Genomic DNA, 13,230 nt, shown 5'->3' on the forward strand with positions numbered 1-13,230 from the left:
GACTTGTCATATGGCTTGCCTAGATAAATAATCTGGGTAGCACTCATCATAGTTAAAGCCAATATAATATATTCTGTCAATCCTCCTCTATACATTTTGTAGAGTTGGTGACCATGGCACAGTCACATGCAAGGCAGGAATGAGGAAATCTTTGCCAGATTTCAATAACTGAGTGTTTTTAACAGAGTGTGCGCTGAATCAAAATGAAACATTTCACAAAGTTGTTTCTCTTATTAACAAAAACAACAACCTTGTATCAATCAAAGCAGACCATTGCTAAAAATATCATTAATATTGGAAGCACTTTAGATAAGATGCCACCAGCTGTATTAATCTTTTTCATCTACATAGCACTAGTTAGATTATCTTTGTTCTACTGTATCATATTCTGCCATGCCATTATTAAATTCTATTCATGCATCATGACATTACCAAATAATTCTGCCCTACATTAAACTGTCACACATTATTTGTGGATCTTTCAAAATTATTATTGGCTTGCCCTCTTTCCAGTTTTAGTTTGATGAAATTTTATCCCCATATGCTGTTTTCCATTTTCTTGTAACCTCACAACTGAGGCCTTTTATGCACTTGTAGTCTACTTCATAGTGAGTGTTCATTCCCTTCAGAATTCATTCTCTCTAACACACATGTTTTAGCATCTTCAGAACTCACCGCACCTCAGATCAGACTCTCATCGGCAGAGGCGTAGCTGGGCCAAACTGCGCCCACTGTGCAGTGTGTTTTTCCACACACCCCCCCAATGGCCTCCTGTGGCGCCCCCCGTGGCACACACCCCCACCCCCCTTCCCACACTTACCTACGTTCCTTTTCTTTTTAAGCACTTTTTGAGGCTGAAAAAAGTGGCCTCTTCATGGTTCAGGAAAAAAACTGCCTGACGAACTATACTTCCCAAGGTCTCCTGGGAACTGTAGTTCCTCAGGCAGTTTTTCCCCCTGAACTATAAATAGGCCGCTTTTTTTCAGCCTCAAAAGTACTAAAAAAAGAATAGACATCAGGCAGGGAGATCAGTCAGCTGGGCAGGAACAATATACTTGGTCTGCCCCCAATTGGTGTTTTTGTATATGTGCTGTGGGAATGGAAGAAACTGATCTGTGTTTTTAATGGTTTGAAATAAGATTTTGCTGTCACAGGGAGAAAACTAGTTATTAGGTCTGCTAATTGATTTAAAATAAAGCTTGTACTCAGGAAAATAGACCTAGTGATTGTTTTGATTGGCTGCTACTTTTGAGTGGCAGCTTCAAGCACCTATGAGCTTGCCCAGTATCCCACATTCTGATTGGCTGCTGTTTTTGAGTGACAGCTTGAATGAACATCTGGTGTGGAGATCAGCCAGCTGGTCAGGAAAAATAAACCAGCCCAGCTCCTGATTGGTTTTTGCATGGCACAGGCACAAGCAGCGCCACACTGGGATTTTTAAAAAGAACCTCCAAACTGGCGATTTTTGAAAATCCTGGGCTAAGGTAAATATTGTGGGGGACACTGGGGCAGTCCCTGTGCAGCTTCAGGAGCCATGTAGAATTCCCAGCTGCGCAGGAGATGCAAGCTCAATTTCAGGATATTTTTTGGACCAAGGCAAACAGCCAGTATGCATTTCGTTTTCTCACGATTTTCTGATTCTAACAAGCCTTCCCTGTCCACACAACTGACTCCAGATCCTTCAAACATGCCAGCTAGATGTGCGTGGCGAAACGTCAGGAGAGAATGCTGCTAGAACATGGCCATACAGCCCGGAAACCACACAGCACCCCATTCCTTGGGTGTTTCAGAGGAGTCTGAAGAATCATGCTTTGGATATGTGGCACAGGGAAGTAGAGCATCAGAAGAGTTGTACCAAACTTCCCCAATGTGCAGTGTAACATGCAACTACCAGCATGTTCTCTGTATAAGAAAGAAAAAGATAACCATGTTGCATTTAGACAAAGAAATCAAACTTCAGAATTCCTGTTTTCTCCACTTTGTCCATATTCAGTTCCAGTTGCCAGCCAAACATTTCTTACAATATACTGACATTTCTCATTTCTGTTTTATTTGGCAACTAAGGAATGGAGATGCTGCACTGGTATTGCCAAAGCTGAGACCCTTCTCCTCAACAACCCTATAAAATGTCAATATGAGACAGAATGTGCTGGATGGAGGGTTAAGGGAAGCAGTAGCACACTATATTGATTTTGGCAATGTATTTTTTTCCAATATACTAAAAAGCATCAGAAGGCAAAAAGCGCTTCCATTGTCTGTTATTCTGTAAAATGTTGCCTTAATGATTTCTCATCTGTTCTCATTTTTTTTTTAAAAAAGCAGTTTGCTCTTTGTCTTGTTCTCTAATAGCTTTTCTGTGTGAAATCCATCAATGGACAAAGCTCTTTGCTAGACAAAGGGGGTACAGTTATCAAACAGCAATGTAGGAAAGACGGTGAAGTTCAATAAATATTTTTATTCTCAAACTGAAAAGACAGCAGCATGGTGCGGTTGAATCCCAATGGGGTTAACAATGGCTCTATTTGTGCCACCTTTTACTCACAGCTAACAGCCTATCAAGGATGCTCTAGCTCTAGCTTTGGGTTTCTTGTTGCGATGGGCTTGATTCTGTCCCCCTAATATGATTCTGTCATTTCTGCTGTACCATCACAGTTTGAATATGGAAACCACTTGTCCCTGTCAAAGTCTTGGACACACATGTGAAATGCTCCTCAAACAGGTGTCCGAAGGGGAAAAGTTCCTTGGTCTCGAGGTAGATTTATTGTTCATTTTCAGAGTGTTCACAGGAATGTACAAAACATTTTAGTCAACACTTGGGTGCTTTAAAGGCAATAAAAGGAAGTCAGATTGGAATAGGTACTTCTGCTTGAGGAATGTGGGGTGATTCCACACTTGGGACATCATCTGCAGTCAAGCTGTTGTTTTTTTTGGCCTCTCATACATGCAGAACTACAGTGAACAATCCAAACATCTGTGAATATTGTTCTTTTGAAGCTTTTTTATTCCCAGCTTTGCCTATGTACACAGGGGGTTCTATTCCAGTGTTGAACTAGGATCTGGGAGACCCAGTTACAAATCCCCACTCTGCCATGAAAGATTGCTGGCTGACTTTGGGCCACTCACACCTGTCAGTCTACCCTATCTCACAAGATTGTTGTTAGGATACAATGGAGAAGAGAAGAATGATGTCCCCATTTGGGTCTTCATTGGAGAAATGGGGGGGGGGAGTATAATCAAAGTAAATCAATCGATCCAGTTTTCCCTCTGTTTATTGACATCAGCAGAAGTATTTTTTTCAGTTTGAGTTAACACTGTCATGTAAATATACCAGGAATATTCCGTAATTTATTTCTAAACCAAAATGACCTGGTCATGGTTGTCCAAGCTCTGATAACCTTCAAGTTGGACTACTGCAATTTGTATTGTGTGGGGCTACCCTTGCAGATAGTCCAGAAGCTGGAGTTGGTGCAGAATTGCTGCAGCTCAGCTGCTAACACTCCTGCATATTAGCTGAAAGTGAAGGATCTGCACTCGCTCCCAAATCACTACTGGGCTTAATTTAAGGTGTTGGTTACAAAACCCTAAATTGCCTGGGACCACACTATTTGTGGGAGTGCCTTCTGGCATGCAGAGTGTTCAGATGCTGAGGTCATGGGAGAGAGCCTCTGTGGGCTATCCCATAACTTCTTCCACCTGCACCTGGGAGGGTTAGGGAGAGGATGGATATGTTTTATTATATGTTTTTAGGTGTGTATTTTTGGAGGTGTGCTTTTGTTTTAGGATTGCTTTTGTTTTTAGGTGCATTGTTGGTAGGTTTTTAGAGATGCTTTTTAGTTTTAGGTAAGTTTTAAAAATTATTTATCTGTGTATGAGGCATTTTTAAATGGTTGTAACCTATCCTGGGATACATTTGAAGAGTGAGATCAAAATCAACTAAATAAATAAACAAACAAACAAACTAAATGCATTTATTTTATTTTATTATACTTATAACTTGCCCATTCAACAATGATGAAGCTTGAGGTAGTAATGACACAAAGAGAAATCATTCTTACTTTTTATTTAATGCAAGCAATATCAAGTCCATGACATTAATAATGATACTTGGACCAACCTGTGTAAAATCACTACTCTAGCCAAATGAGCAGAGCAGCAATTCTGACAGTTCTGAAGTGTGATTTCTACTAATAAAATATTTCTAAAATGGCTGCCAGGAGACATTTCCTTTCCAATCCTTGACTTCCCCACTCTGATTTGAACATTACTGGAGCCCTGATAGCCTTGCATATTCGTAAAAGCATCAGAAAAAGACATATGATGAAAGCACAGGGAAAGGTCAGAAAGAAACACGGGCACTTTGCTATATGAATTCAACTTTCTCCAGAGCTGAATTAAATCCATCTCTCATGTGGTGATTTTTAGATCGACTGCTTAGATTCAGCTCTCCCAAACTTCAAAATTGATATTCAATGGTGTTTCTGCTTAAAAACCATATTGATGGATTTAATGCCCTCTCTGTGTGTATGTGTGTAACCACTGTGTGTGGAGGAAAGGCTCATTGTCTAAATTAGGCTTGTTGATTTGGGTGCACCAAATCATGGATTCGGCCCGAATCTTGGCACATTTGGGCATATTCGGGCCAAAATGGCCGAATACGTCCTGCCCGAATCTGAATGAATCCGAATGTAAGGCATTTGGGCTTTTTTGGTATTTTTTTGGTGTTTTATCATGTTTTGGCCTGCAGGGGGCACATTTTTAAAACAAGTGGCACCAAACTTTCAGGGTATCATCCAGAGAAACTCCTGATGATGTCACCCAAGTTTGGTGAAGTTTGGTTCAGGGTGCCTCATACCCCAAATTGGTGCCCTATCCCCCATTGTTTCCAATAGGAGCTAACAGGAGACGGGGGCAACCCCTTTGAGGGTCCATAACTTTGGCCCCCCTGAACCACACTTCACCAAACTCAGGTGGTATCATAAGGCAGTTTCCAGTTATAACCCTTGTAATTTTGGTGGCCAGCTAAGCTTTAGAAACAAGGCCCCGATGTGACACCCCAAGAAATTTGCTCAGATTCTCTGCTTTGCAGTGCCTTGACTCCATTGTAGCCAATGGGGAATTTCTGAGTGTGTAAGCAGGCTGCACATTTTTGAAGATAGAGGCACCAGACTTTCAAGGTGGCTCCAGGAGGCCCTCCTGATGATAGCAACCTGGCTTGGTGAACTTTGTTTCTGGGGATTCAATTTTATGGGCACCAAAAGGTGTATTTTGTTCCCCTGCTCCTACACATAAAGCCTGCTGGCTGAGTTCTCTCAGAACTCTCTCAACCCGTCCCTCCCACCACCCCCAAAAGCAACGTTCACCAATACTGGATGCTATTACCAGCAGGGCCTCCTGGAGTGACTGTGAAAGTCTGGTGCCTCTATCTTCAAAAATGTGCAGCCTGTACAGAAATTCCCCATTGGGTACAATGGAGCCACTGCAGAGCACAGAATCTGCCAGGCTTTTCAGCAACTTTGGACCCCCTGAGTAAAACTTTACCAAACTTGGGTGGTATCATCAAGACAGTCTCCAGATGATACCCTAAAATTTTAGTGCCACTAGCTTTAAAAATGCACCCCCTGCAGGCCAAAAGGCAAAAACACCAAAAATACAAAACAAATCAGATGAACTCGAATTTTTCAGGTATCTGAATACATTATTTGTTTTATTCGGGCATACAGATAATTTTATGCTTGAATAAAACTGAATCTGAATTTTACCGAATTTCTAGGATATTGATCAAGCCTTGTCTAAATCTATCTTGGAATATTCTTTCAGTAACATGCAACAATGGAGTGGTAGGTAGCTGAAACAAAGGTGTTCTTATTCTTGAAAGAAAATATGTTGTCATATGTTACTTCAATCTTATTAATCGGGCACAGACAGAAGTATGGAGATTGCTTTTCCAAGGGTCTAGAATTTCTCAAGAGGCTTGTCACAACTTCAGGGTAACCAAGAGAAGAAAAGTGAAAAGACTGGGTGTGAGATATTTTCTTTTTTCTTTTTGCCAAACTGGTTTCAATTTTGCAATTCCTTACAAGCAGCTGTTGACACCTAAAAACTATAATCCATTGAATCTTTCACTGATGTAGGGCCAGATTGTTTTCTAGGACATTCTTTTTTCGAGTGTGATGAGTAGAGGTCTAAACAATTTGTATTTTCACCAGCTGTCTTTTTGTTGTAAAGGAGAAGAATAAGTGAAGATATGAGAAAAGTTTCTTTATAAATAATAATGTGGACATATAGGCCAACTGAGTGCTGCAAACTAGCATTTATCTCTTCTGACAACTAAAGAATACTGGGACACTCAATGAAATTAAAAAATGACATGAATAAAATGGATGAAAGAAAATGGCTTTTTATGCAAATATATAATTGTTGGGATCATTTCCACAGGATGCTGTAGAGATGAAAGCCTAGCTTTTTTTTTAAGAAAGAAAAAGCACAGGACATTTTTACAAACAAGAAAATGAATCACATATGCAGCAAGAATTTGGCAGATGTAAAATTGGAATGAGATCATGTTGCTTTACAGTGTGTGGACTAATCTTCATCTGTGCCTAGATAACTGGTAGCATTTCTTTAAATAAAACAAAAACAAAATACAGAGAAATAATACTGAATGGCAATGTACTGGGTGTGTACATAAATCAAAATTAAGTGTTTGTTCACACTTTGTACCCAAACCAAAAAAACAAAAACAGTATAATCCTAAATAGACTTAAACTCTACTAAATCCATTATTCTGCAAAGGATGTAACTATGCTTATCATGGCACCAATAGCCATGGCTTAGATCCAGGGAGTGCAAAGAAACTGGACTTGTACCCAATTTATTTACTAATATATTTATTTACAAAATTTCTACCCCAATCTCCTACTCTAGGTCACCCAAGGAGGCTAAGAAAATGTAAAGTAAAATAATCCATACAATCCATACAAAATAATCCATACAATCTTAGCAAATAAAAATAATTAGCAGTATCAAACAAGGGCTTTTTCTGCACAAAGCATTTAAAACATTTGCCAAATGTTTTGCAAAATTTTGAAAAAAATGGTTTTCATGGTTATTTTCCTCATAGCCCAGAAAAATAAGGTGTTTCAATTGGAAATGGTTCTTTTAAAAAACACAGACATATCTTTGGACCTATGGAGACTTGACATCTGTGCAGCCTTGTCAATTCAGTTGTTGTATCTAGGTAGCATTAAATCTACCTCACACACAAAAAAAATTAAAAGGCAAAATGGCATGTTTGCATAATTGGCAGGCAAAAATGAATTTATTAGTGCACAGCTATGACAGAGATGGTGGGCAGCTGCGATGACAGATGAGGAAACATCCATAGGAAATTTCAACAAATCACAAACAACATAGAGAATCACTAAATCAGCAGAAAATAGTTGGTGGCAGAGAAACAAAAGTGAGAGCTTCAAGATCAGCTGGAAAAAATAAAACGTTTCCTGATCTCTGCACAGAAAACAGGAAACATTTTGAAAATGTTTTGGGAAAAAAGATTGCTAGTTTACCCTATCCAAATAAAATGTTTTGAGGCAGAAATAAAACATTTCCAAAATGTTTTGGGCTAAAAACTGTGTGGGACTCATCTGAGGAAACAATTTATTTATTTCCTCAAAACATTTTATTGTGTTGTGTAAAAAGGGCCAGGATTAATGCACTGCATTTCCAAGTGCTATCTTTCATCTTCACTGTATGTCAGACAGCTAGGAATGGTGGAGATAGGAGAATTTCTCAAGGAAGGGAGTTTCAAAGCCTGAGGTTACTTACCAAAAATACCTTCTTTCATTAGAAACTGTCATGTCTTTGATGGTCCTGTCTGCTATGTTTTCTCCCCCTAGCAGGCCTCCTGTAGGAAGTCTGGGAACTGCCTGAGTTTTGATGTCAGTATTTGTATCTGCTTATCTCACCTTTCCCAACCAGCTCTCTGTCTGTTTCTGCTCTCCCCCCCCCCGCCCACCCACCCTTAGGCCTCCAGAAATGTATTCCAACTCTCCCTGCTTCTCTGTAGTTGGTGATAACAAATTGTTCTGATGTGAACTGGTACTGCTAAAATAAACAATGTAATGGTGTTATTCTGCCCTGTCCACCTACCTGGTGGAAAGGGGGGGTCCCCATGACAAAGTCTGTCATGGGGCCTTACAGAAACCAATGTCACCCCCAGATGTTGGTGAACAAAGTTGTATCTCTGATGAAGATTTAAGTGTGAAGTGGTCCTTTAAAAATCTAGGTCAACATCAGTAGTTTGAATTCAGACTGGAATTAAAGGGGAATTAAAGTGGAAGCTAGTGGATATGTAACCCCCATGCTGAGAATGGGTTGAGCCAGAAAGGGGTGGAGACTCAAAGCAGCAAGAGGCTGCAGAGCTCCTGTAGTTTGGAGGAGACAAGGCTACCAGATTCGGACCTTGATTGGTATAAGCCCTTAACACCTTGTTAAGGTAACTGCAATGTTGTAGGGAACTACTGAGATGGTAGTTGTTGAATTTTGCTATGTTGTAAATGTTGGAGTTTATTGTTTCAAGGTTTTTTATGTTTGTAATGGGTGAGAGTTCTCCTTCATCATGTTGAATCCTGTTCATCAAGCCCTTGGAGTCTTCAGCAGCCAACCCACTTGCAAAGAAGAATTGGACTTGGCAATATCAGTAGACTGTAAATATAAGGACTTGAAAATGCAACCTGAACAGGACCTTCAAGTGTGATGTTAAATGTTGATGTTATATGTTATATGTTAAGAAAGTAAACCATTTTATTTTTAAAATTTGTTGTTGCAAACTCATTCCAAGTTCTGCCCCACAGAACCCACAGATAGAGGTTACAGATAGTTAACACTAGTATTGGATAGACCACAGATGCTTACTGCTGAATTTCAGACCAATGGAAGTCTCCCAGGCCCAGAACTCTTTAAAGGTAGCCCAGTGTACCACATTATAGTAATTTAATCTGGATTTTACCAAGGCATACATTAAAAAGTGTGACTCTATTTAGGATTGCACGATTGTTTTCCAAGACATTACTTATCCATAACCTTGCAAGCAACTGAAAGAAGGAAAAACTGTAGAACTGGAAAAACTCCAGGCACAAAGCTGCTAGACATGGTATTCAATTCAAACTTTGAGCAAAATATCAAGTCAATCCCATGCTCAATTTGCATGTAAACGAGCAGTTTGAGCAAAGTAAATTTGAATGTCAATCATATTTTCTGTGACATTTACTGCATCGTTCAGCAGAACTGTGTTATCAGTGCAACAAGTAATCCTGTCCCAAGATAACATGTGCACACAAGAGGGAGCATAGGAACATTACTTAAGTTAAGTATATATCGAGAGCTGGCCAAAACATCTTATCTTAATACCTTCAGCATTAATGAGCAATGGAAACATTTTCAATTAATATTTTAATTAACTATTTACTATTTTGAATTTACTTCTGCTTGATGGAAATATTCTGCCCCTTAGGAAAAAAAGTTGGAGCAATTCCCCCCTTCATTGCAGCCTTCTCTCTCTATGTCATTCACCAAGTATAGCTGATTGGAAAATGTTGCTCCAGAGAATGTTTTGCATTGAATTATATGTTTCCTTTTTTTCCTTTTTTCCTTTTGAAGTTCATAAATCACCCTTGCCATGTTTAGGTAAGGAAGGAATTCTATCCAGGTCAGGCTGGCAGTGTCTGATACCTGCTTTGATTTTTAAAAACTTTTGCATCAATACAATGCTAGCTGTCTTAAATGAAAAGATATGACTGAAGCAGTCAATCAAGAGACTCCACGGCCTCTGGCATATAGAGATATGAAAATTAACTTTGTATGTCCTGCAACATGAGCAGGGCAGTGGACTGCAAGCAGGAGTGTAAAAACATGGTCTGTTAGACTTTAGAACCTCTTGATATTTTATTATGTTCAAGAAGGAGTTGGTTTTCTATGCTCATCCTTCCAGCTCCCAATGTATTTAACAGCAGCTTACTGCTGTTTCTTCCATATTTTCCTTCCACCTTTCCTGTGTATATTATTTATTTGAGTAGACTGAGATGGGAACAGTTGGTGGCAGTGGATGAAAGGGGGCACAGGAAAGAAGTATGGGCTGTACATGCACAGATTTCTTTTGCACAGAGCAAATGCAAACTTTTCATATTCATTCAAATCCATTGGAAGGATTATGAAACAAACTGGTAGAGGTATTGTCGAAGGCTTTCACGGCCGGAATCACTTGGGTGCTGTGTGGTTTCCGGGCTGTATGGCCGTGTTCTAGCAGCATTCTCTCCTGACGTTTCGCCTGCATCTGTGGCTGGCATCTTCAGAGGATCCTCTGAAGATGCCAGCCACAGATGCATGCAAACGCCAGAGAGAATGCTTAACACGCCATGCCAGCCCGGTCCACACAGACCGCAAAACTGGCTCACAAACAGAAAATACTATAAACTAAACCATATCCAGGCTCCTAAACTAATAGAAGGATTGAGCATCCCTGTTTTGCTACACTATAGATATCATATTGGTCATACATATCTTGCTATACAGCAAGTGAATTATCTCCTCTAGACATTGATTCTTTGGGGTGTACTTGTTAGCCCATTCTCATTTTATGATCAGTGCTTTTCCATGAGCAGGGTTATCAACCTTGATGGGCGCTGGAATCTGATCTGCAGGGATAATTTCCCTGGAAGAAATGTCAGCTGTAAAAGGTGGACACTAAGATACAGCATCAAGTCTAGTAGAAACAGAGTGGCATTACATTCCTGCTGAGTAGGGTTGCCAGCTCTGGACTGGAAAATATCTGGAGATTTTGGGGATGGAGGCAGGAAACCGAAAAAAGGCAAAAGCAAAGGGAAAAACTGCCTGGCCAAAAGCACCAGTGTTTTAAGCCGCAAAGCCACCCCAGAATGCCCCAGAATGCCACACCCCCACCATGCCCCCTCAATGGCCTGGCCACACCTCCACTGCTGCTCCACCCGGGACATCGTGCACACACCACATCCCGTGGATGCTACGCCACTGCCAGGAAAGGGGAGGATTTGGGGAAGTACCTTAGAAAGATATAATATTGTACAGTCTGCCATCCAAAGCAGCCAAGAAATGATCTTGGTCACTTCCAGGTGCCCTGAAGGTTGGCAACCCTACCACTGAGCTCCCTTACCAACCCAAATTCCGCCCTCCCCAGACACTGTCCCACAATCTCCAGGAATGTCTCAAATCAGAGTTGGCAACATGAGAGAAAAAGAGAAAAGACAGTCATAAGTACATTTTATACAAGAAGCACCAGTATGATTGTAGATAGACTTCCACAGTTGCTGTAGATAGAAGGGGAAAGGGGGTCTGTGAATCTGGTAATTGCTAGGTACTTGCTTTTGCACATTCAGAGATCATGCTCAACTTGTGCAGATGATTACAGATGATAAACAGATGATTAGAAAGATACTGCATATCTCTACCCCTATAACCACCCTCCATGAATGTTCTTCTATAATTCTCTTTGTGCTAAACATTTTGTATTTTTTTCTTCACATCAATAACTGTTGAAGCCAACAATTTCTGAGCCAGACTACTTCTGAAAAGTTTAGTTCTCTTTCTCTCTCACAAATAAGACCAGTGCGATTTTCCATAGAAATAATATGATAAATAGACTGATAGAGGCCTTTGGGGGAGTGCTTTGTCACTTTCAAAAGAAATAGTGTATTTAATTAAGATAATCTCTCTTTAGATAAAAAAAAAATCTTTTTAATGCCAATGGTGTTTTTATATGATTATGGTCTGTCATTCAAAGGCAAAGCAGCAGTCAATAAAATACTTGGAATTCCATATCCTATATTCTTGACATATTCTTGATTGCTAATCAATGTGCTCTTCCAAGAGAATGATTGTGTTTATTAAATGTGGTCCCACACCACTGCTGATAATTAATAGGGCACTGATTATTTAAAAATCTTGACCAAAGAAGTTTTGAACTGCAGTTCTCCAATAAATCAAAATAAACTGTTTTTCCACATTTTTTTAAAAAAAGATATTATTGTCAGACAGGTTATTCCTAAGTTTTAAAAAGTGTGATGTTATCTGAGATAAACAGCCCAGCAATTTCATAAAACTAAAACTCGGGAAACTTGAATATACTTGTAACAAGCAACTGAATTCAACTTAGGTTCCAGACTAGATTTCTTGTATATCTAAATAAGCAGAGCAACTATTGTATCACTCAATGAGACATGCTCCTACATTCTACTTCCTGTTTCCTATCCCCACAGACTAGGTTTTCCAGCAGGAACCGTTTTTAACTGTGTTGTTTATAACTATTACTGTATCTAAAAGCTCCACAATACTTTTCTATAATGAAGTTGAATGCAACTGCTGCTTTGCATGCTTGTGTTGCCTCTGGTCCAGTTGATTGTTGTTGTTTTTCTGCTGTCCATAACACAATTGCTAAAATTTGTAGGGGAAGGGAAGGGTGGAGGTTTAAGGTGAGTGGGTATTGCAGTGCAACTTCAGACATGATCCAGAAGTGATTTATTGGGCAGAGTGATGTTCTAGCATTCACTTAAAACTGTCATTTACCTGTAGAGTTTAGTGTGAATTCCAGAGTATTACCTGATGCAATGATGTCCCTTCCAAGTAGTGCTGAAAGTTAAATTGTTATGCCATGGATACTGGTTCCCTCCCTCCCTCAATTTCACCTGTCACTTTTCATTTATTGCTCATCTTGAGTGGCAGCAAATGGGCAGCAGTGTTTGTTTAGGGGTGAGGAGATCTTTTACCACCAGCAGGAATGTGGCAATCCTAAAGTAGTCAGAACCACATAAAAGAGAACTCACAGCTGTCATCAGATCCAGGTGATATACACAATCAATAGGATCTGATCAATCTAGATTTTTCCCTGACAATGGAATTACAGAAGAACGAGATTACAATTGAAATAGAAATAAACAGATGGTCCAATGCAATTCTACCAAAAAAACACATTGAACAGAGAGCAAAACAGGGGCACAAGAATTAGAAGATCTATCTCAAAACACCATCACTACAAAATGGGCTGATCCCCCTAAATCCACCAATCAGACTCATGTTGTGTCTTCCTTGAATCAAACAGGACTTAACCAGAGAACCAACCTGAAGGGAAATGGTTGTATATTTACAGATACTCAAGGACAATTAGATCTTATCATATCCAGCTGACTAAAATTGCACACTTTA

The sequence above is a fragment of the Sphaerodactylus townsendi genome, linkage group LG01 (genome assembly GCF_021028975.2).
Source record: "Sphaerodactylus townsendi isolate TG3544 linkage group LG01, MPM_Stown_v2.3, whole genome shotgun sequence".
Classification (NCBI taxonomy): domain Eukaryota; kingdom Metazoa; phylum Chordata; class Lepidosauria; order Squamata; family Sphaerodactylidae; genus Sphaerodactylus; species Sphaerodactylus townsendi.